The sequence below is a fragment of the Neofelis nebulosa genome, chromosome 6 (assembly GCF_028018385.1).
Source record: "Neofelis nebulosa isolate mNeoNeb1 chromosome 6, mNeoNeb1.pri, whole genome shotgun sequence".
Classification (NCBI taxonomy): domain Eukaryota; kingdom Metazoa; phylum Chordata; class Mammalia; order Carnivora; family Felidae; genus Neofelis; species Neofelis nebulosa.
This window is the reverse complement of record NC_080787.1, coordinates 146732795-146757860: the sequence shown is the minus strand read 5'-3', so window position 1 is coordinate 146757860 and position 25066 is coordinate 146732795. Positions and strand designations below refer to the sequence as shown.

The 25066-nt window shown below is 46.7% G+C and overlaps 1 long non-coding RNA gene across 4 annotated transcripts; it reads left to right on the top strand.

Annotated features, from left to right (window-relative positions):
• The first annotated feature begins 4327 nt into the window (after positions 1-4327).
• On the top strand, positions 4328-12762 carry LOC131515122 (uncharacterized). 4 transcript variants are annotated; one of them, XR_009263452.1, is made up of 3 exons: positions 4337-4574; positions 9952-10426; positions 10756-10964. It is a non-coding gene; the product is annotated as an uncharacterized LOC131515122 (long non-coding RNA). The 4 variants fall into 4 exon arrangements; XR_009263453.1 differs by lacking the exon at positions 10756-10964 and adding an exon at positions 12286-12762 and having other exon boundaries at positions 4347-4574; positions 9952-10273; XR_009263454.1 differs by lacking the exon at positions 10756-10964 and adding an exon at positions 12283-12762 and having other exon boundaries at positions 4347-4574; positions 9952-10273.
• Positions 12763-25066: the final 12304 nt, after the last annotated feature.

The window sequence follows — 25066 nt, the reverse complement described above, 5'->3', positions numbered from 1 at the left end:
ACCCAGATTGCATACTGGGAATAGAACTGGTGACCTGGGGTTCTTGCTCCCAGAGTGATCACGTCGTAAGCCCCTTGAATGGCAGCCTAACCGTCAGTATTATCCCAAGGCCTCCAGTCGTCTCTCAGACACTACCTCCCCCTGACCTTTGTTTGGGTCCCGGAGGTGCCGAAACAAGCACTTGTTTATGGAGGGGCTTATAGGGGCCTGCCAGAAGGTTCATGAAAGAATTGACACTTTGATTTTTTTTTTTCAACGTTTTTTTTTTTTTTTTTTTTTTTTTTTTATTTTTGGGACAGAGAGAGACAGAGCATGAACGGGGGAGGGGCAGAGAGAGAGGGAGACACAGAATCGGAAACAGGCTCCAGGCTCCGAGCCATCAGCCCAGAGCCTGACGCGGGGCTCGAACTCACGGACCGCGAGATCGTGACCTGGCTGAAGTCGGACGCTTAACCGACCGCGCCACCCAGGCGCCCCTGACACTTTGATTTTTTTAATGCTAAAAGAGCATTCTCTCCTAGTGCTCTGACCCCACATCTCAGGTGTCCCAATTGCCCCAATCCTGGGTACATTCTTGGTGGCATAGCAGCGCTGAGTCACAGAAGGAGCCACCTCCTGCGGGCTCTGGAATTTCAGAGCCCTGTTTATAAAAGAGTTTATAGGAATCCTGTGGTCTCCGCCCAGCTACTGCCACAGTCCCCTGACTCATTGTTCTTCTCCAGAGCTGTCACTGCCTCTTAAATAGCTCTCGATTTTTAAAATCGCCTATTTAACAGTGTGCCAGCCCTTAGAGAACAACTATATATTTACTCTTTTCTCGCTTCCTGTGGGAAGGGTGGGGCCCACCGCTGACTGCTCTTCAGCAGTTGCTATGATTCATCCTGGGAGTGAGCGCCTTGCAGCGGGGCGGGAAGTGATTTGTGTGGTCTTTGGAATGCAGGTAGGGCCTTACCTTCTGAAGTGTTTGCTGATAAAGGAGAGATGTGGGAAGGCAAATCTGTTATATAAGAGCACTTGAGTGTTTGTGTGTAGCTGCCCCCCAGCCCCCACCCCACTGGAGGAGAGGGCAGTCTTTTCTGACAGCCTTTGGCAGGGTCAGAGCACCAGAATGTTCTCTCTGTCATGAGAGTCAATGCCTCTCCTTGGGTGCAGCCCCAGGCCTGCCCTTGTGGGAAATGCATCTCCTCCAGGCACATGTGTTTGGAGTCAGAGGGCCTTGCCTGGCTCCCCACGAAGGGCTTTCAGGGAGCAGGTCTGGAGGGTTAAGCCTCAAGGCAAGCCCCGGGGGAGCCTGGGCTCAGGTGCAGCACAGGCCTAGGCCTAGTGCAAGGACGGGGAGCTCTGGGGCTGAGCCACGCTTGCACTCACTCACATTTGCAAGACCCTTAGGCCTTGGTGTGAGCGAGCCCCCGACCAGCCCGGAACAAGGCCAAGGAGAGTGTACTGTGAGAGGCAGCAGGTGGGTGGAGAGTCCACACCCGGCATGGTGACAATCCGAGTGTCAGGACTTGCTTTTCCCTTCTCTGTTTCACAGGTGGCTCAGAGCAGGGTCGAGAGAGTGAAGTCTGGGGTTAGCCTGTCGGTTCCAAACTCAGTTCTGCCACATGCTGGATGCAGAGTCCTAAGGCAAGTGACTTAACTTCTCTGTGCCTCAGTTCCTTCCTCTATAAAAAGGACAATAATAGGGGTGCCTGGGTGGCTCTGTCGGTTGGCTGGCCGACTTTGGCTCGGGTCATTATCTCACGGTTCGTGAGTTCAAGCCCTGCATCAGGCTCTGTGCTGACAGCTCAGAGCCTGGAGCCTGCTTGGGATTCTGTGTCTCCCTCTCTCTCTGCCCCTCCCCCACTGGTGCTCTGTCTCTCAAAAATAAATAAAAACATTCAAAAAACTTTTTTTTTTTTTAAAAAAAAGGACAATAATAGCACCCACCTCACAGGATTGTTGTGATGATTAAGGGATTAATTCATGTAAAGAGCTTAGAAGAGTGGTTAGCACATAGCAAGCACTTGATGAAATTAACCATTATTCTTTGGGAACAAAAATCAGTGTTCCAGAGTGTGGCAGGGATGGGGTAGGGGAAATATTTTAATCTTCTCAACCCAGGAGACAAAGTTCATCCAAAGATTTTTCTTTTTTAAGTGTATTTATTTATTGTTTTATTTTTGAAAGAGAGAGAGAGAGACAGAGACAGAGCACAAGTGGGGGAGGGTCAGAGAGAGAGAGGGAGAACGCAGAATCCAAAGAATCCAAAGCAGGCTCCAAGCTCTGAGCTGTCAGCACAGAGCCTGACACAGGGCTCAAACCCACAGACCATGAGATCATGACCTGAGCCAAAGTCAGACATCCAACTGACTGAGCCATCCAGGTGCCCCAGTTTATTTATTTATTTTGAGAGAGAGAGAGAGAGCATGTTTGTGGGGATGGCAGAGAGAGAGAGAGAGAGAGAGAGAGAGAGAGAGAGAGAGAATCCCAAGCAGGCTCCACACTGTCAGCACAGAGCCCAGTGCGAGGCTTAATCTCATGAACCAGGAGATCACGACCTGAGCTGAAACCAAAAGTCTGACACTTAACCCACTGAGCCACCCAGGTGCCCCTCATCCATGATCAAAAAGAAAAGAATGCCCGGGACACGTCACTTCCTATTAGTGGGGAAACATTTTCAGAGTACGTTGTAGTGTGGTAGCAAAGGCCTAACTTTGCTCTAGGAGAATACAATATCTTGGGAAAAGATATTGAACCTGTGAGCTGGTTCTCAAGTCTATGTACTTTCCATTTTTCAAAGTATCTCGATGGTCTCCTAAGATTAAAAGAGTATCAGCATTCTAGCATTCTGAATCTATACCCAAGCGTGTCTGGTTGCTATTTCTATATTAAACACATGACTTGTACATTCAGAGGAAGGACACGTCCCTAAATTAAGGGCATCTAAATTTTTGTCTCTTTTTATAATACCTATAAGGCCAATCACCACTTCATTTGCAGAACCTGCCTTGAATCTATTTGAAATCCATATATATTAGGAAAATGCAACGCTATATTAATCTTTGTGCTTCCATCCATTCTTCCATTCAATGAGCATTTATTAAGCATCTACTACATGCCAAGTTCTATGTCAGATGCTTTAAGGCTGTAAGATGCAAGAGATCTAGGGCCCTATCTTGGGAAGACTGTAACCAGTACACAACCTACACGTGCTATATTCAGAATCAATAAAAGAAGAAGAAATAGAGAAGATACCGTAACATGTTCGCGTCAGGATTAGCTAACTAGTTTGAAATTATAACATCAAATCCAATAACATTTCCAAATGTGAAGATGTTCTCTCGATTGAGAAGCTCAGAGGCCCATTCACTATTCACCTGGGGGAGTTTAGAGGCTTGGAGAGAATGGCAATCACACAAACCACATCCAGACAAACCAGACAAGGGTCCTCAGCTGAGAAAAGGAAAGACTCGTGTCTCCCTGAAGCAAGTGATTTCTCAGGTGGCAATGGGAAGCAAATCAAAGAATTCAAAAGTAGATTCGCATTCCCTTTCGTAAACACTATCATGACAAATTAGTGTAAACTCCACATGTACTTCTTTTTTTTTAATGTTTATTTGTGTTTGAGAGAGAGAGAGACAGAGACAGAGTGTGAGCGGGGGAGGGCCAGAGAGAGAGAGACACACACAGAATCCGAAGCAGGCTCTGGGCTCTGAGCTATCAGCACAGAGCCTGACATGGGGCTCGAACCCACGAGATGTGAGATCATGACCAGAGCCGAAGTTGGAGGCTTAACCAACTGAGCCACCCAGGCACCACCACGTGTACTTCTTGTACCAAGAAAATGCACGGCTTTCATGAAACCAAAAAGAGCACCCCGGTTGTTCAGAGAAAAGGAATTGTTGTCACATAAAGCCTATTGCCTAGCAACAAAACAGCACACCTTTCTTCCAGCCATGGACACACACAGCCTCGCCCTCTTGCCTGCTCATTCCTCCTGACTGACAAATACAGGGCTCTTTTGATAGGATCTGGGGTTGGGAGAACTGAGTTTTAAGGTTCTGGCTTAAAAACACCAATCAGTATGAAGTTTTGAAAATAGCTAAGAATTTAATCATGCAGTCAGAGCCTCTGAAAAAGCCACAATACAATAAAACAAGAGGACCATTGGGCTGAGTTCCTTTTCTGTTTTGTTTTGTTTTCCATACTGACAGTTTCCCAGGAGAGTCACTCTTCTCCCCCGTAGCCACAGGCACCAAAGTCCTTCTCTGACTTTCATGCTTAGAGTGAAAATGGAGGCTTGCAACCCAGCACTTCTCTTCAGACCTTAAATCCATTGGTGAAAACCCATGCCCATCAATGCCAGCTTTATTTCATTGCCAAATGCTAAGTCACAATGAGCAACTTACCTCCTTTCATACGTAGTGTATAACAGAACCATTGGACAGAATGTTTGGAAGCAAGTTGTTAACCAACATTCTATAGAACAGAGTGTATTCAGTGATGACTCACAGATAAATTACTTCACCCTCACGGACCTCAAACTGGGTGTGCCATTTGCTGTAGATTGACTCAACGCTTAACCCTTCCAGGTATGGAGAAATCCCACTTGCCTTCTTTCCCCCACGATACCTCAAGTGCCTCTGAGTGGTGGCAGACACTGCTGGGTAGGAACAATAGCTGTTCACAAGGGCTATCTCATCACAGAGCACGATTACTTGTTTCTTAATACATGTTTCAGCTATCAGTGGGGCATTGATTGTGGGAAAATGCAAATTCCAGCAGTTCAGCAATTAGATGCAAAAAACAGGAGTAAAGCGTCTCTAGCAATGTAGCGGTTTTACATTCAAGAAAAGCTCAATATTCTCCAACATGTTACCCCATCCCACTTGTTATCTGTTCTGAAAGACATTTAACATGTCTTTTTCCCATCAGCATCCAAGGTCTTCGAGGTCTTCAACTTTTTTTTTTAAGTTTATCTATTTGTTTGAGAGAGACCGACATGGTGTGAGTGGGGGATGGGCAGAGAGCGAGAGGGAGCAAGAGAGAGAATCCCAAGTAGGCTCCTTGTTGTCAGCACAGCACCTGATGCGGGGCTCGAACCCACAAACCATGACCTGGACCATGATCATGGACCGTGAGATCATGACCTGAGCCAAAACCAAGAGTCTGACACTCAGACCACTGAACCATCCAGGCACCCCAACGGACATTTATTAAATGAGCCACCCAGGCACCCCAGGTCTTCAACATCTGATGCCAACTGATGACCTGAGTAGGAGGGAGAGGTCTGTATATCTCACTCAGGTTATGCTCCTTCTTTTTGTAAATGTTCTCTTGTGTAAAAAAAAAACCAGGGACACCACTGTGGCATTAATACGAATACATGCAGCTTTAGTCATGAAAGACATACTCCCCCAATTTCTTTGTGATTTTATGACTTGTCATTTTCTTCCAATCTTCTTTCCTCTGCTTAAGATCAGTAATAATAGGAGTCTAATGACTTGTGATAATAGCAAAGGCAAAATATTTAATCCCAGCCCTGAAATGTTGGTATAGTCTTAAGACTGTTCATGGAGGGCTGATGATTTCTGCAAGAACTAAGAATGATCTAGAGTCACAAGCTGACCCAAAAGGCTAGGGGAGTACTTTTTTCTCTTTTTTTAAGATGTTAGTTTTTAGAGCAGTTTTAGGCTCACAGAAAAATTGAGGTGAATGCACAGAGAATTCCTATATACCCTTTGCCCACACATACGCGCAGCCTCCCCCGTTGTCAGCAACCCCCACCAGAATGGGACATTTGTTGCAGCGGATGAACCTACATGGGCACACTGTCATCATCCAAGGTCCATAGTTTACATCAGGGTTCACTCTTGGTGTTGTACGTTTTATGGGTTCGGATAAATGTATAATGACATGTATCCACCATTATAGTGGCATACAGAGCAGTCTCGCTGCTCTAAAAGTCCTCTGTGCGCTACTTATTCATCCCTCCCTCCCTCCAACCCCGGGCAACCACTAATCCTTTTACTGCCTCTATAGTTGTGCCTTTTCCAAAATGTCATATAGTTGGAATCATATAGTATGTAGCCTTTTCAGATTATCTTATTTCACTTAGTAATATGCTTTAACGTTTTCTCTACATCCTTTCATGGTTTGATGGCTGATTTATTTTTAGTGCTGTATAATATTCTATTGCCTCATTGTACTAACCTTTATTCACCTACTGAAGGACATCTCGGTTGCTTCCACATTGTGCCAATTTTGAATAAACCTGCTATAAGTGTTCATGTAATGGGCTTTGTGTAGACACGAGTTTACAGCTCATTGGGGTAAATATCAAGGAATATGATTGCTGAACCATATGGTAAAAGTATGTTTAGTTTTCTTTTTTTTTTTTTTTTTTTAACATTTTTTTTTTATTTATTTTTGGGACAGAGAGAGACAGAGCATGAACGGGGGAGGGGCAGAGAGAGAGGGAGACACAGAATCGGAAACAGGCTCCAGGCTCCGAGCCATCAGCCCAGAGCCTGACGCGGGGCTCGAACTCACGGACCGCGAGATCGTGACCTGGCTGAAGTCGGACGCTTAACCGACTGCGCCACCCAGGCGCCCCCAGTATGTTTAGTTTTCTAAGAAAGTGCCTAGCTGTCTTCCAAAGTAGTTGTACCATTTTGCATACCCACCAGCAATGACTGAGAGTTCCTGTCGCTCCATAGCCTCACCAGCATTTGGTGTTGTCAATGTTTTGGATTTTGGCCATTCTAACAGGAGTGTAGTGGTCCTCATTTTTATTTTAATCTGCTGCGTTTTCCTGATGACAGAGGATGTGCAGTATCTTTTCACATGCTTATATCTTCTTTGTGAGATGTCTGTAAAGGTTTTGGCCGATGTTTCAGTCAGGTTGTTTATTTTCTCATTAATGAGGGAAAGTAGTTGTAAGGGGTAATTCACTCTCTTCATCAGCTAAACACCCAGATGTCTCAGCTGTGCCTGTAAACTCTATGGTGCAATGAAGCTCTACCTCCTTCCAGAATGGTCCTCAGGTTGGCACAAAGTGCTCAGAGGCTAAGGGCACAGTCTTGGAGACCCCAGACTCTGTACTCTTCCTACTGGATAACCTCAGGCAAGTTACTTGATCTCTTTTATGCTCAGGTTTCTTCTGCATACAAATTAAGATCATAATAGTCCTCATGTCTAGGGGTTTGTACAGATTAAATAAGATAACATTGACAGCACTCCAGCATAGTGCCTGACACACCAGGTAAGCACTCAGGAAACACTACTTGTTATTAATAAGAAGCGAATCATGGGAAGGAGTTATCAAGTGAAACTGGGTCTTGAGAATCCCCGTTGGCCGGTTTGGTTTGTGTGTCGGTTGCTAGAAACACCATAACAAAATCCACAGATGAGGTGGCTTCCATAACAGAAATTTATTTTCTCACCATCCTGGAGGATAGAAGCCCCAAATCAAAGTGTCAACAGTGCTGGCTTCTCCCGAGGCCTCTCTCGTCGGCTTGCAGATGGCCTCCTTCTCCCCGTGTCTTCCTTGGTCTTCCTTCCGTGCGTGTCTGTGTCCAAATTTCCTCTTCTTGTAAGGACACCGGTCATACTGGATTAGGTCCACACTAATGACTTCATTTTAACTTATTTACCTCTTTAAACACCCTATCTCCAAATACAATCACATTCAGATGTCCTGAGGGTTAGGACTTTAGTATACGAATTTGAGGTGGAGGGGCACAATTCAACAGATAACGGTTTGGAAAATCTATCTGCTTTGGTCGGGCTTTTTCAAGAAAATGGCATAAGCTTTGAAGGGACCAGGAAAAGGCAATCTCCCTGCTCTGCTCTACCGAGTCTGAAGTCTGCTTTCTGGAGCCTGGCACATGAAGGAGTCAGCACTATTAAATGGAACAAGCAAAAGGTGCCTTGATAAATGGAGTCCTCTAGAACACAGGCCAGCTACCAAATCCCACAGCCCCATGTGTTATCAGTTGAGTTGCATTACCCCAAATGTGACCTTATTTGGAGGTAGGGTCCTTATAAAGGTAACCAAGTTTAAAATGAGGTGTTTAGGGTGGTCTCTAATCCAATATAACTGTGTTGTAAAAGGGGGAAATTTGGACCCAGAGACACATGCAAAGGAAGATGGTGTAAAGACACATTTACAAGCCATGAGGGAGGCCTAGAACAGGTCCTTCCTTCAGCCCTCAGAAGGAACCAATTCCACTGACACCTTAAGCTAAGACTTCTAGCCTCCAGAATTGTGGGAAAATAAATGTCTGTTGGGGCGCCTGGGTGGTTCCGTGGTTGAGTGTCGGACTCTTGATTTCAGTTCGGGTCAAGCCCCCAGGGTCGTGGGATCAAGCCCCACGTCAGGCTCTGTGCTGAGCGTGGAGCCTACTTAAGATTCTCTCTCTCCCTTTCTCTCTCCCCTCCCCGCCCCCTGCCCTCCTCCACTCCCGCTCTCTCTCAAAACAAATAACATTAAAAAATAAATAAATAAATGTCTGTCACTTAAGCAGGTAGTTTGTCACAGTAGCCCTAGCAAGCTATCGTGCCATACTTCCTTTCTGTACCTGACAGCTATATGTTGATGGTATTTAGGCCTTAAGATACAATGATGAATAATTTACATTTCCTGTCCTTAAGAAGCTCAAAGGCTTTGGAGGGGTAACAATTACATTAAAAAATCATTTGGGTTGGGGTGCCTGGCTGGCTCAGTCTATAGAGCACGTGACTCTTGATCACAGGGTCATGAGTTCAAGCTCCACATTGGGTGTGGAGCCTACTTTAAAAATCAGACAATCAGGGGTACTTGACTGGCTCAGTTGGTAGAGCCTGTGACTGACTCTTGATCTCAGCGTTGTGAGGGATTATGAGTATGAGCCCCATGTTGGGGGTAGAGTTTACTTTAAAAAAAAAAAAAAACTTAAAAACACCATCTAGGTTCAGTGTGGCTGGTGTTCCATTTCCTTGTTGGTCAGGAAATAGGTTTTCAGGTTTATTTTAATTTGGTGTCAGAACCCTGACTCTGGCTAAGGAGGAGTCGTTCTCTGTGGGGTGAGGGGCAACATTAGACCTCCTTTAGCATCCTGCCAACTGCCCTCCTCACCTAACTCCCCATCCAGTCTAGCCACCCTCCAATCCTTCCGGCACACAGGATCAGAGTCTTTGGGAAGACAAATCAGGTCTTACCACAGCTCGAACCATCTCACTCCTCTCTGGCTTAAAGCATTTCAGTGATTTCCCGTTTTCCAAACATGAGCATACCCCCCTAAAATGGCGTATACGCTGGCATGGCCTCCTGGGTCAGCTATGCTGACCTTACTCCCCCACAAGAACCTGGGTTTGCTGCTCCTTCTGCCTGAACCCCCCTTCCCTCCTCTCTTGACCTGGTCAATCTACCTCCCTCCAGATCTTGTTCATTCATCCATCATCGCTCCTAGAGAACTTTCCTTGAATACCCAACTTAGGGCAAATCTCACATGGTCCTCTCCAGCACCGGGTACATCTACCTCCTTATCATAGTTGAGATTTTTTAATTTATTGGTGCAGTTTTAAGCGCTATGAAAGCATGTCTATATCCATTCACTATAATATCTTCGGCGCTTGGGTACATGATTGGGGCTCAATAACTATTGTCTGAATGAATCAATGAATAAGTGAGTGAGTGGGTCAGTACTGACCCCTAGAATTTCCAATTTGGGAAGCAAGCTATCGTATCTGAAAAATAGTAAAGTATTAGTGAATATGAACACAGTACAGATTTGAGCATCATTGTAGAAACACACTGTTTGCAAAGTTGGTTAGTATTAAAAAGCTCCTTATCTCTGGAAATCAGCTTCCTCCTATGGCTTTGAGTACATTTTCTGAATATTTACTTAATTGTCTATTCGCTAAAAAAATCTCTCACCCATGTTTAGAGAGATTTTAAGTAATTCTAATCCCCTCATTTTTAAACAGTCAGACACCAGGCACCAAGTTAATCGATTTCATTGCCAGACTGAGAATTCTCCAAGCCTTCTGAATTTAATTTAAACTGATTGCATACTGAATGAGTTTGAAGGACTGTAAAGCAAAAGTGCATCTGCTCCAGAACTGATCTACCAAATGTTCATTGGGTTGTGCTGGTGCGAAGAGCATTCTGCATCTAGCGGCCCAGCCCCGGAGGACGTGGTGATCTACTGTGCGCACACGGGTATAAACGAGAGCCACCGTGCAGCAACATAAGTGCTACCCAAGGAGGGTTCAAGATGCTATCAACCTCTCACAGCAAATGGAAAATGTAAGACTTAACACAATCACCCCAACCCTCTACATTTTAATGAGAATCACGATTGGAGAAGGAAACACCCTGAAAAAAACCAAGATTGAATTACAGTTTACCTAACAGCAGAACAAATAGTTGGGCATTCGTCTTTCCTCACCTTTAGAAAACGTGAGCGAACTGCTTCCTTTGTCAGCTTGCCTGAGAATGCCCCTTCCTCTCTTGTCATTTCTTTGTATTTCCCTCCCTTCCTCCCTTGGCCAGGGCCTTTCTCCCGGGGTGGAATTATGTTTTTACTTTGTAGTTGGTCTTTGGCCACTGAGTTCCCTCAGGAGAGGAACTCATATTCCCTAAATCACCTGACTTTTCAGTATATCCTCCCTGATTCCTGGCTTTCTTAAAAATACAAATAAGCCAATTCCCTATTAAAATACTTAAGAACTTGGAGTGGACAGGGAATTCAGAATCCTAAAATACAGGTTCAACCTTCAACCTTTCAGCTATTTTGGAGTATTTATAATGCAGCTCTCTAAACAACATGGAAATTGGGATGGAAATCAAAACTGTTAGCCCGTTCAAGGCAGACTTTCTAACTGTGAGATCATGACCTGAGCCGAAGTCAGACACTTAACCGGCTGAGCCACCCAGGTGCCCCTATAAGCATAATTTATTACTACCTACTCCTCTTCTGACCCCATTGGACAAAATGGCTCAGGTTAGTCAAAATGTTTTCCTCTGATATATTTTTAAACTGTCAGGTCCAATTAAGTTCTCGGTATATTAGCAAGTAAAGCTATTTTATGGTATCTGCTTTCTTTCTTTCTTTTTAAAGTTTATTTATTTATTTTTGAGCGGCAGGGAGGGGCAGAAAGAGAGGGGGAGAGAGAGTCCTAAACAAGCTCCTTGCTGTCAGTGCAGAGCCTGACTCTGGGCTCAATCCCATGAACTGTGAGATCATGACCTGAGCCAAAGTCAGATGTTCAACCGACTGTGTCACCCAGGCACCCCTTCCTTCCTTCCTTCCTTCCTTCCTTCCTTCCTTCCTTCCTTCCTTCCTTCCTTCCTTCCTTCTTATTTTTGTTTTTTAGTAGGCTTCACATCCAGCATGGAGTCCAACTTGGGGCTTGAGCTCATGACCATGAGCTCAAGACCTGAGCTGAGATCAAAAGTCAGATGCTTAACCAACTAAGCCACCCAGGTGGCTCATTCAATCACCCACTGCATTCAGAATTTATAGAAAGTAGAGTTTCTTGTTATGTAATTAGCTAACAAGAGATGTCCCTTCCTGAGAGGAGAGGTGGCTATGCAGGTGGCCTGCTAGTGGACAGTAGTCTCTTTTGCTGTCTAGGTCACTGTTTGTTTGGACCCCAGCAATTGACTCCAGAGCTAATCATATAGGGAGAATGATATGATAAGCCAAAGTCACTCACTCATGCATTCGTTCATTCAACTGATGTTTATAGTTGGTGCCAGGCACTGTCCTTGACCTTGGGGAAACAGCAGAGCACACCGCAGGCCAAGTGCCTGCCTTTATGGAGTTTACATTCTAGCAAGTGAAACAGACCATAAATATATAAACAAGTAACGATGTACTTTTATGTCCAGTAACATTAAGTGGGACGAAGAAATTAAGGCAGATGAAGGGGTCAGAGCTGATGACAGGTGATATGAGGGACCTATTACTGACATATCCCAGTTTTGAATTAAAAAGAGGCCTGCAGAAATGCTCTGTATGTCTTGATGTTTCAGGGCCTGTTTGATACTCCAAATTCACATCCAGGTTACGGTCAGTCACAAGGATCTACAATTAGCTGAATTGTAAAGGTACACCACTCTGAGTGTTGCTTGTGAGTGACAGAAAACCCAACTCAAACAGGTGTGGGAAAGAAAAGAGAATCTCTTAGTTTGCTTAACTGAAAACTTCAGGGGGGTGGGCCAAGCTGGACCCAGGAGTTCAAATAATGTCATTTGGACCCCAACCTCTCTTCTCTTGGGTATGCTTTCTTCCATTTTTACTTCATTTTCAGCAGGGTCGAGCAGATATCTGAATAGCTGAAGTCCATCTCTGTCTCCCAAGAGTTAAATCGACAAACAAAAAATGGAATTGAGTCCCACTGAAAGAATTGAAGATCTCTGCTGAAACCAGTCACTGTGGACAGGGGGGATTCCACCTCCTCACTGACCATTCTGAGACACGTGTCCAAACTCAGAGCTAGGGTTCAAGGCAGCTCAGCAAACCACATGGGCCAATGATGGAACAAGGCAAGTGCTGGTTCTGTTACTGGAAGAACGGGGAAAGGATGTTGGGGAACTGAAATCAAGAAATGTCCATGATCACATACAGAAACTCTACTCTTTTACATCCTCTCCAACACCAATTTCGTTACTGATGTCACAAATAACATCTTTTTATATTTTGTATCCATTAACATGGGGGTATTGTTTGTATTTTGGGCTTTTATCCTTTGAATCCTACACCAAAATTAAAAGTGATTTATGCACCACCATTCCAATATTACGGGATTATGTATTTGTCTATGTATTTACCTTTATCAGAGAACTTTATATTTTCATGTGCTTTGTGTTGCCATACAAGTCATTTTCTTAAGAGGAAAGTGTATACACACACACACACACACACACACACACAAATATATTTCTCATTTTGGCAAAGTCCTTGTCCTTCAGTTACCTCGGAGTTTATTATTGTTCTGTCTTATGGACTTTTTAAAAATAATTTATGATCTTTTCCTTTAAGCTTGAATAATTTTCAAGGTACTTTCAGTCTCTTGTTGCTTTTCCAGAACCTTAGGTCACCCAAACCTAGTCTCTGAACTTAGCAGAGGTAAATAATCTCCTTGCCTTAGAAAAACTTAACCGCGAAGAGTCTCAAATAAATTGTTTTCTCCTCAGTGTGTTTCTCTCATTGATTGCACGGCTCAGAACCCCACCAAAATGTAACATCGTCTGAGATCCATGCATGGTGAGCATTTAGCGGGACCGTGCCCAGTGTGGTCCTCTGCAGTGACATGTCCTGTTGCGGAAAGCAGAGGTCCCAGAACCCTAGAGATTTTCTGCAGAGAAACTTTACAACATCACTTCCTGGAAAGATCCCTGGCTGGGATCTTTTAACGCACCTTGTGGAACTCAAGTGGGAAATCCAACTTTCTGAAAGTCTAAAGCAGTTGTGTTATTCAAACAATTAGGGATTTAAACAATTTGAGCTATTTTTAGTTTGTGCAGACCACAAAGTTGTAAATAACAAACGTAAAGGCTTCATGCTGGGCATATAATACGGTTTTCTAAAAGAAGTTGCCGTGTTCGTTACCACTGTGGGGTTAGAGGTATGGGAACCTGCCAACAGTGGTATGTTTCCTGGATGTCATACAAGCTACACCTGAAGTTTTAGGTACCTTTTACGGCAAATTAAGTGCTCTCCAATAGTCTCTGCATTGAAGTCTGTTCATATGGTTTGTTGGTGAAATTATTGGGCAGCTTTTGCTGATAATTATGAGGCTTCTGAACTTAGAATCCACTTTGACAACATTCTGCTGAGACTGCATAGGTCCCTAGACACGCCAACTGCATGCCCTGTGTTGCAGAGTTTCCTTACCTGGGTAAATGCAAATGTGATCAATAAATACAGAACCGGAATGGAAACTGAATGTGGTAATCAGCATACCAACTGGGATCCAGGCCATACTTTTTAGAGCTTGCTTTTCTACCTGTGGATCACCTGCTTACCACAGTTTTCTCCCTTCTCTTTATCTGACCCTGATCTCTCTCGCATTAGAAAAAAAAGACACCAGGCATTCTTCTTATCGCCCCAAAGAATGTGAGCTCTTTATTCTTTGACCTCACCACACGTTGTAACTTTCGCGGAAGTTCCTTAGATCTGCGCAGTGTTCCAGTTATCTATGCACATCGTATCCTTGCCCTCACTGGCTAGACTGAAGGATGTAAATTTAATCATGAAACTTCCCACGTTTGCAGCGTGTGTCGGTGTTGTGCAGTGCATATGTTGTCTGGTGCGATGATGTCCGACTCTTTTTTTTTTTAAATTTTTTAATATTTTACTTATTTCTGAGAGAGAGAGAGAGAGAGAGAGAGAGCACAAGCGGGGGAGGGGCAGAGAGAGAGGGAGACAGAAGATCAGAAGCAGGCTCCATGCTGACAGCTCAGTGAGCCCAATGTGGGGTTTGAGCTCAGGGACCGTGAGATCATGACCTGAGTGGAAGTTGGATGCTTAACCGACTGAACCACCTAGGCACCACCTTTTTTTTTTTTTTTTAAGTTTATTTATTTATTTTTGAGAGGTGGGGAGGGGCAGAGAGAGGGAGAGAAAGAATCCCAAGCAGGCTCAGCAGTGTCAGCACAGAGCCCAACGCAGGGCTCGATGTCATGAACCCTGAGATCATGACCTGAGCCGAAATCAAGAGTCGGACCCTCAACCAACTGAGCTACCCAGGCACCCCTAATGATGTCTGACTCTTAAATGTGTGGTTCCTGGATGAAACTCCATCATTATCTTCTTTCCTGAAAATGTGCTTCCCACTTTGGTACATCTCCTTGAATCAATTTTTCAAGAAATTTCAGGGAGTGGGGCGCCTGGGTGGCGCAGTCGGTTAAGCGTCCGACTTTAGCCAGGTCACGATCTCGCGGTCCGTGAGTTCGAGCCCCGCGTCGGGCTCTGGGCTGATGGCTCGGAGCCTGTTTCCGATTCTGTGTCTCCCTCTCTCTCTGCCCCTCCCCCGTTCGTGCTCTGTCTCTCTCTGTCCCAAAAATAAATAAAAAAAAAAGAAATTTCAGGGAGTTGGTGATTAGTCTACAGTGGAAATATTTGTCTAGTATGGAGTCTAGGGAGGCTGGATGCCAGGTCAGCATTTTTCCTGAGGAAAAGGAACCCCCTTGAAACAGAAGCATACAATCTTGGGTGTTCATGAAATAGAGAAAGAGTGAGGGATGCCAAGTTTCATCCTATGGCAGATGGATGTTGAGCCTCAGACATATTTTCTTCTTTCTAAGAGTAATTAATGGATTTTTCACTTCTGGTTGTGAAAATGAAAATAAAAACAAAGCAAAGCTGTGATGGTCCTCTGCAAATTTGGATACGCTCTGGAAATGTCCTTTCAAGGGTTGGCAACCTCAGGACATAAACAGCTGGCATTTGAATCATGTTCTTATTTGATAGGGCAGATTTTACCAGCCCCACCTGCTACAAGAGAAGACTGCAATCGTGGAGGTCACCCCAGCTACTCCAATGTAGAGTTTTCTTTCAGCCCCAAGTCTCTGATTCCATCTCCTGTGCTATGCCCACTACCCACCCTCATCCTGTAGAAGAATCTGATTCTTCACAGAAATCATGGAGGGTCCCAGAGCAGGAGGTCAAGCTCTGGTTGCTTGCTTTTCATTCCAGCCTGAATGTCTCTTTCAGGACGATGCTGGGCCCCTCTGGTCCCTGTCTTCCAGGCCCCCATTCCCCAGAGCATGTGTGCGCACGTGCACACACACACACACACACACACACACCAGCTAGAGAACAAAAAACAGGGTGTAGAGTCCTGCCTCCTCCACCTTCACATTCTCACAGAGCCAGCCAGGATTGCCCGCTGTGAGGACAGGAGCCAGAATCTCCTGCCTTCCAAGCAGGGACAGGCAGTGGCCACCATGTCACCTCAGCAATTCCCACGATGCCAGGGGACGGCCTAGAGTCTCCAGGGCTTGCTGGCCACTGCTTCTCCCTCCCTCTGGAGAAGCTCATCAGTTCAGGTATTCTGCAGGCCTGCCAATTTAGTAAATATTTATTAGAGACAGTGACTCACATTTATTTATTGAGTCTCTACCCTGTTCAACACACAGCAGTACTACCTACTAATTAAAATTTCCTGGGCGCTCACTGAGCACATGAACTGACATTAATATCACAATAGCTCTAGGTGTTGTGGTTATTTTACAGACAAGAAAAGACAAATGGCTTAAGGATCTTGCTCAGGTTTTACAAGAGGGTGAGTGACAAACCCAGGGCTGTTTCTCTCCACAACTACCCGGCTGTAGGCAAGGAGCTGAGGATATAGAAGATGGCGGCCTAGATACCATTGTCATACCAGGCGTGATGGGTTGAATTGCATTCTCCAAAAAGACATGTTGAAGTCCTGCTCCCCCATACCTCAGAATATGAGCTTATTTGGAAGTGGGGTAATTACGGATTAATTAGTTACACTAAGATGAGGTCAGATTGAAGCAGGGTGAACCCTTAATCCAATATGACTGGGTTCTTATAGGAAGAAAAGAGACACGGAGAGAAGGGGGCCATGTGATGACTAGGCAGAGACTGGATAATGTGGCCACAAGCCAAGGAATGCCCAGGGCTACTGAAAGCCAGAAGAACGGGGAAATCACTGGGAGGTGGTTTCTGAGGGAGCACGGCCCTGCTGACATCATGATTTCAGCCTCCTGGCCTCCAGAACCGTGGGACAATAAATTTCTGTTGTTTTAAGCCACGAAGCATGTGATGCTCTGTTATGGCAGCCCCAGGAAGCTAATAAACCAGGTTAAATGAAGAGTGTTTTAATAGGGGTATGCAGCAAGTAATATAAGACTGAGTCTGTTGGGGCACCTGGGTGGCTCAGTCGGTTAAACATCCGACTCTTCGATTTTGGCTCAGGTCACGATCTCACGGTTCATGGGATTGAGCCCAGCGTCAGGCTCTGAGCTGACAGCACAGAGCCTGCTTGGGATTCTCTCTCTCCCTCTCTCTCTGCCCCTCCCCTGCTTGTGCACTCTCTCTCTCTCTCTCTCTCTCAAAATAAATAAACATTAAAAAAAAAAAAAGGCTTAGTCTGTTATGTAAGAAAACAGAGTGGGAAGGCCTGAAAAGAGAAAAAAAGCATGCTCGTTTGCACTTAGTCTTTTTTTTAAATGATTTAAATATTTTTCTAATATTTATTTTTGAGAGAGAGTGAGCACAGGGGAGGCACAGAGAGAGAGAGAGAGAGAGAGAGAGAGAGAGAGAGACATAGAATCGAAAAGCAGGCTCTGTGCTGACAGCAGAGAGCCTGATGTGGGGCTAGTGCTCACAAACTGTGAGATCATGACCTGAGCTGAAGTTGGCTGCTTAACCAACTGAGCCACCCCAGCACCCCTGTACTTGCTCCTGAAGGGTAAGTAGGCTTCAGGAAGCGAATAGATGGGGCAGAGCGCTGAGCACCACAGCCAGGCCACGGAAAGGCACAAGCCCAGGCACAGAGGAGGCGGCCTCTGACCCACCTGGAAGGGGAGAAGGCCTGTGTCAGTGCAGTAAAGGGGTGGGGAGTGGTTGTCAGGCTGTTGTCCCCAGCCTTGTCTGGCACCCCTTCCTCAATGAGGGGTCCAAGTTGTCTCCTCTGGGCCCAGGACCCATCTTGCCCCGAAGCAGCTTTACTCTGCGGGACACAACACCAAGCTAGCCAAGGTCTGCCCCCTTTCCTGCTTGTTTTTATGACACCTTCAGGTTCCCCAGTCTCCTTGTGCTGCTCAGTCTAGTAACCAGGTTACTCCATTCATTTGCAGGTCCCCTCCCTGGGAATCGAGTCCTTCCTCTGTTGCCTGGGCCCTGGACCTTCCCGGAGCCTGGTGACTCCTTCCAGGACCTTCTACCCATGATCACGCCCACTGAACTGCCTGGTTGTGCCCTCTGCCCAGCTGGGCCAGCCTGTCTGGCCCCACAGATGGCCTGGTTCCAAGTCCCAGGTCCTCGCAGCCACTCCAGCAGACCCTGCCTTGAGCTAGAGTCCTGAAGGTTTGCGAGCAGGAGTGTGACATGATCCAAACCATAGCTCCAGCTGCCGTGTCAATGTTGCACTGAAAAATGGATCATGTGGAAGCTGTATCTGGCAGGAACAGGGTGCTTAATGAGTATTTGTTGGCTCACCTAACAGATTAAAAGGCAACAACATGAAGATTGTTGTGATTGTCCAGGGCAGAGGTACTGAGCACCTCAATGTGGCCTTGTTTCATTTCATTTTATTTTATTTTTGTAAAAGTTTATTTATTTACTTTTGAAAGAGAGAGAAAGAGAGGGAGGGAGAGAGTGGGGTAGGGGTAGAGAGAGAGAGAGAAAGAGAGAGAGAATCCCAAGCAGGCTCCATGCTGCCAGTACAGAGCCTGACTCGGGGCTCAAACCCACGAACTGTGAGATCGTGACCTGAGCTGAAATCAAGAGATGCTTAACCGACTGAGTCCCTCAGGCACCCTGGCTTTGTCCCATTTTAGATACAGATGACAGCAGGACAAGGGACTAGGGGCCTTGGGCTCTATGATGTAGAGGGGAGAGTGAGGGCTTTGCTGTTCAATCGTCTGGCTCCAGTCCTGGCTCTGCTGCTGTGGGGAAGTGACTTCACCCCTGGGCCTCAGTTTCCTCTCATGGCACATGTCATGTGAACACCCACCTGTCAGAAGGACTGGAAGAGTGAGTGTGGAGCATGTGACTGTTGACGTATGTGGTGGTCTGCTGTGGGAAACGGGTCAAGGGGTGGTAGACCCTCACCCCAGCCTCTAATTGCTTGGAAGAAGAATCAAAAGAATAAGGCATCACCGAGGTTCTAAAGGGTCTGGGGCACCTGGAGAAGGGGGTTACCTGGCAGGCACGCAGACTCAGAAAATAAAACTAAGGCGGTTGAGAAAACATAGACCAATTACACACATGACTGGATCTGGGTGCAACAAGAGAATAAGAAGTAGAAGCCCAGGGGTGCCTGGGTGGCTCAGTCGGTTAGGCGTCTGACTTTGGCTCAGGTCATGATCTAGCGGTTTGTGGGTTTGAGCCCCGCGTCGGGCTCTGTGCTGACAGCTCAGAGCCTGGAGCCTGCTTTGGATTCTGTGTCTCCCTCTCTCTCTCTGCCCCTCCCCTGCTCATGCTCTGTCTCTCTCTCTCTCTCTCTGTGTCTCAAAGTTAAATAAGCATTAAAAAAAAAAAAAAAAAAGTAGAAGCCCAAAGCCAGCCGGACTGCCCTGACGCACATCGTGGTGCCAAGTCCCAGCGTGTTCGGTCCACACAGACCCTTGGGGCTGGCAGACGGCTGGTGTGGACCGAGTGGCTCTAGCTGGGGGAGAGAAGGGCTGGATGCCAGGCTGAGAAAATAGATGCGGGAGTCAGGCCAGAAAAGAAGAGGTGGATATGAGTGGAATTGTCCAGATCCGTCCAGAGGGTGTGGATGGGCAGAAGATAAGGAGCTGAGAATGAGACAGATATTTACACCCAGTCTGACTGCCAAGCGGGCGCTGAGCCCCTCCAGGGGCGATGTGGCCCGCAGCCTGCCTGGCACAGCCGTGGAGCCATGGACTCCCAGAGCACCTGGCTGTGGACAGGGCCAGGCTGCTCTGCCAGTTATCCTCTCAACTGGCAAGCCGGGCACAGTCCTGGCCACATGCCCAGGTCCCTTCTCAGCAAAGGGGCCCCGACACAGTGTGCTGCATTCACTTTTTCAGAGGTTTGTGCTCCAAAGCTTCGTAACAATTATAATTGAGTAGAAATGAAATACCACTCTGAGTTCTACAACCAAAATTTTAAATTTGTAAACAGAGAGAGAGAGAGCGAGCAAGCAAGTAGGGGAGGGGCAGAGAGAGAGGGAGACACAGAATCTGAAGCAGGCTCTGGGCTCTGAGCTGTCAGCATAGAGCCCGACGTGGGCCTCGAACTCATGACCTGCGAGATCCCGAGCTGAGCCTAAGTCGGACGCTCAGCTGACTGAGCCACCCAGGTGCCCCACTGAAGTCTTTAATGAAGAAAGGTTTCGTTGTCTCAGGAGGCATTGGGAGAGTCCAAGCAGGAAGTTTCTGGCAGTCTGATGGCACTGGAGGGACGGCCATTGCTTTCCGCTTGTGTGGAGCAGCCTGGGGGAGAGACTAGGGGTGCCTTTATAGTGTAAAGCCACCTAATACAGAACGCTCCTCTTTCCCACCCTGGTTTCAAAACAGTGGAGAAACACCGGAAAGCTTTCTTGTGCTAAAGCAGCTGATGGGAATGTGGCCTACATCTGCGGGCAGGTGGACATCCTAGAACCACAGAATTAGAGGGGTATGCCACCCTCCCAGAGGTGGCCCTGCACCACGTGGGCCTCCCAGCTGGGGCTGGGCCCTACCACACATGTGGCCCGAAGGGGCAGAGCCCCCCTCTTGGCCGGTGAACTGGCCCCAAGAGAGACAGAGACAGGCTTCACATGACCAGGTTCTCCTTCCAAATGAAGGCCTTCTCCATCGAGGGGACAGGGGAGGCCAGACGCATTACCCTCGTGGAGCTCCCTCAGAGGGAAGGAAAGAGCCTGTCTTCCACATGGAAGTGAGGTAGGTGTTCCTCAGTTATGGGATCTTCTCACTTGCAAGTTCCAGAAGGCACGGCCAGGCTTTGGGATAAAGGAAAGAGGACAGATAACACCAGAATTCTGAACTTTGGGAGAGTCACAAAACTCAGTTTGTCAGCGTCTCTACCCATTTGATCACTACCGGCTGGCTAGCACCCGCCCCAAAGTCATGAAACCCGGGACGGAAACCCCAGCAAACTCGGCTCTAAGACTTAACATAGCTTTGGGATCCAGGGTAGGCTGCTTTGCTTTCTTTCGTAAACAATTTCAAAATAAAGGCAAGTCTCGGGAGACGCATGCCTAACATCCCAGGTGTGTGGTAGGTGGGTCCAGGAGGAGAAGCACGTTCTAGGAGGGTTGGACATCTTGAGAAGAAGAGGGCTGCCTGGAACAGCAGCTCTGCACCGAGTACCCACATGGCGTGCTAGGTCGTCTCTGTGGCCTCCCCGGGGGAGGTTTTGTGGTGACAGAGATCAACCAGCGGAGGAGCTGGCCAATGACAAGGTTGTGAGCCATTGCTAGTCTAGGTGCAAAATGGGCTGTTCTGGCAAGGAGATGTGCAGAAACCCAGAAGCTCCTCTAGCTTGGTGGGTGCATATGCAGGGCAATGGGCCGGGCAGACAGCTCGGACGGCACCATAGCAGCCATCGCGGGGAGGACCTGCCAGGGAGGACCGGCACACAAATGAGGAGATCCCTTCCCTGAACATCCCTTAAGTCTAAGCCCTTGAGTTATCAGCCGTGCCAGACAATCCCCAAAACAGAAAGTATGACCAGAAGAAGTATGTGCAGAACGGAAAGACTGGATAGCAAGGCCTGGGGACCACCTGTTTTCTACCACATCCCGACGTGTGGAGAACAGCCTCTCCCGGCTGCTGCCCACAGGGCAAGAGCATGTCTGCAATGACAGCACTCTGGAGCCGGGGGGTATGGGGGAGGAATACTACATGCACGGCATTGAACCCATGTGCACCACAGATAATCAAGCCGGTCTGTAGAGCACAAGGCAGTGGATGTACACACCCAGTCTACAGACATATTTTGTTTGGCTTGCAGCATGTTTTGGAAAAAAAAAATTTAACTCACTGCCAAATGTAAGAATTGGGAAATTTCGTGTCAAAATCAGGATTTCAAGCTTTTCTTGAAAGGGTAGACATGTGGCAGGATAGGCTCACATTCTAGCCTGGCAATAGCCATCAGCAGAAACCGAGGGGTGGCTGGTCCTCTAGACGGTCCTGCTTCTCCAGTGACCACCATTCCTTCAGTCTTGCTGCTTCCCCCCTGTAGCATTCTCGTCTATAGTGGGGTCTGCGGTGGTGTGCCAACAATCCCAGATAACGGCGGGTTGGCACCCACTCCAGATCTTACAGTTGTCTTTGGATGTCCAGCCATCCACGCATTCCTGAATCCAATTGGTGTGTGTGTGGGGGCGGGGGGGTCCGTTGAGGACCAAGTCGCAGGAGGTGGCTTGGAATTGCAGACTGGCCAAGTGACAATGCCAATTTCATGGGAATTCACAGGAAGTCTGCTAAACCCCCAACAGCCAAAGGCCAAGTTTTATTAAGTGTGATCTTTAGGGGTTTCATCTGTCTTGCTCCCCACTGTAACCCACTGCATGACGAGAAGCAGGAACTCAATAAACATTTGCTGAATGACGTACATGGTCCATGTTTCATACTAAAAGCATTGCTCAAGATGTTATAAAGATGAGTTCATTCCGTAGATATTCAGTAAGATCCAGCCAGGTCAGGTAACCTTCATCACCTGCTACAGAAATTTGCCCTGTTAGCAACCAGGTTTTGCTGTTGTTGTTGTTTGTTGTTGTTGTTTATTTTAAGTGCCAAATCTTCAGTGTACGTTCAAATCTCTAGGATCCACACATTTCAATGCTTAGTGAGATAATATAGTCACTACAAATGCGCAGGGCTCTGTGTTTGATTCAGCCCAATAAATATTAACCGAGCTCCCTTTATCTGCAGGGTTCTGTTCTAGGTACATGAGCTACTAAGAGCAGACTCTGGCTTTCCCTTCAAGGAGCTCACGGTCTGAGTAGACAGCAATCCAAACAAATGCTAAAGCTACCTCTGTCATGCCGGACATTTCCAGCTCATTAATCGCTTTATTAACTTAGCTTTTGTGAAACCAAAAAAAAAAAAAAAAAAAAGAAAGAAAAAGAAAGAAAGAAAGAGTCATGATAAAAATGTTTATGGTTGATTATATTCTGCAACCAAGCACCTGATTAATAATAAGTAATTTATTCGGGACCTAGTCAGCTTTCACATTAAGTATATATTTTTTTCCATGTAAAGCATTAAACCAGGCATGGAAGAGACACATCAACTTTAGAACAGGGGCTTCTCCAGGGGAGGGCTAGGTGGGCTTCAGTGTTTTCTTTTTTTCATGAAATGTGAAGATAATGTGATAAAATATTACCATTTGTTAAATCTGGATAGTGGGTACATAGTTGTATATTGAATTATTTTTTGAAGATGAAAACATTTTGGGGCGCCTGGGTGGCTCCGTTGGTTGAGCGTCCGACTTTGGCTCAGGTCATGATCTTGTGGTCTGTGAGTTCGAGCCCTGCATCGGGCTCTGTGCTGACAGCTCAGAGCCTGGAGCCTGCTTCGTATTCTGTGTCTCCCTCTCTCTCTGCCCCTCCCCCGCTCATGCTCTGTCTCTCTTTCTCTCTCTCTGGCAAAAATAAATAAACATTAAAAAAAATTAAAAAAAGAAAACATTTTATAATTTTTACAAATTATAAAACAACATGCTTCCTGATAATACAGAGACATAAATCCGTTTCCAGGGAAAACTATCGTTAGGAACAGCATGGGTTCCACTTTGTGCCCTTGGGGCCCCTGAGGGATGTGGCCCTGTCTGTCTCTGGCCTATGTGACCCTAGTCGGCTATATTTGGGTTATTGTCTGTTCTTTGTAATATTTCTGCCTCTTTGCCGTCAGGCGTTGCGTCTTACTGCTGTCAGGGTGTCTGCTCATACCTTGCCGCCTCCTTTCTAATCTGCTGTGTCCTGGGAAAAGAGCTCATCAAACTTGTTAGAACCCCAACTAAAACTGGAATGAAGGGAAACACAGAAAGAGTCTTAATAGATGAATTGTTTAAACAGTTTTCCCCCACCATCATCTGCTTTTCAAGGGTGTTTGGGGATCTAAGGAAGTCAAGCGTTTTCCAGGGCACAGCAGTAAGGCGTGTTGGATAGAAAACTAACCTGACTCCTGTGACTTCGATACTAACTAGCAGTGTTCATTCATTTGTTTATTCAACAAATACACATTGAACGCCAACTAGGCGCCAGGCACTGTTCTAGCTGCTGAGGGCATAGCAGCGAACAGACAGACAGGAGGAGCTTCAATTCTTGTAGGGGAGGCAGAAAACAGCCGCAAACAAGCAAGACACAGCAGAGAGCGTGAGGTGCTCTGAACACAGCAAATGAGGTGAAGGAGCAGGGAGCGACCTGGGAGGTGGCACTTCTTGTGGAAAGGTTGGGAAGTGCTCTCGCAGAAGGCAGTATTCGGATAAAGGCCAAGTTGGCAGAGATGGGGGAAGGGCATTCTAGGCAGAGGGAGTGTCACATGTGAGGTCCCTGAAGCAGGAATAGGTTTGCTACATTCACGGAACAGAAACTCTGGACAGCTGGGGCACAGTTAGCACAGCACCAAGGAGACCAACAGCAGGTGCAGGTGGAGAAGCAGGCAGGCGGGGATCCTGAGGGGCCGAGGAAGGGGTGTGAATGTCATGCTAAAACCCACTGGCTGGGGAGATACCAACGGGGCACATTCTGCGAAGCCGCTGGTAGGTCTGCTGGATTGGAGGCAAGACAGATGAAGGATGAAGTGGGGTCAGGGGATAGAGAGGAACTCAGGCTGGCTTCTAGGTTTGGGACCAAGCAACAGGGCTTGGATGCGCCTGCTGTTTGCCAAGAAGCGGAAGGTTGGGAGACGGGAGACACTGAGTAGAGAGTTGTTCCTGGTGGGGGAGGTCGGGGCTGGGAATGCTATGTTAGCCTTAGGACTGGATAACATGGCCTAGGAAGTAGCTGCACACAGGTAAGGGCCCAGAAATGAGCTCTGGGCTAAGCCTGCGGTAGGAGGTTGGGGAGAGGGCCCTGGAGACGGGAGAGTGGAAAAAACAAACCCTAAGAACAGAATGCTCCCAGGGACCGTTATGTGTGGGGAAGGCTGCTCAGGAGAAGGGTAAGATGAGGCAGAGAAGTTTGGCTCCTGGATTTAGCAAGACGAAAGTCACTGGCTATCTTGACAAGAGAAGTTTGGGTGCAGAAGTTCGGGCCATTAACTTAATTTCTGTGGGGCTATTTCCTCTTTGAAGTGTGGGTAATGGAATAAATGACATCTGAGGTCCTGTCCACTATCTCATTGTACAATTTGTAAGCTGGATTTAAAAAAAAAAAAAACTCATAAAATGATCAGAGATAAGAAAAATGAGAAAATATGCTATAC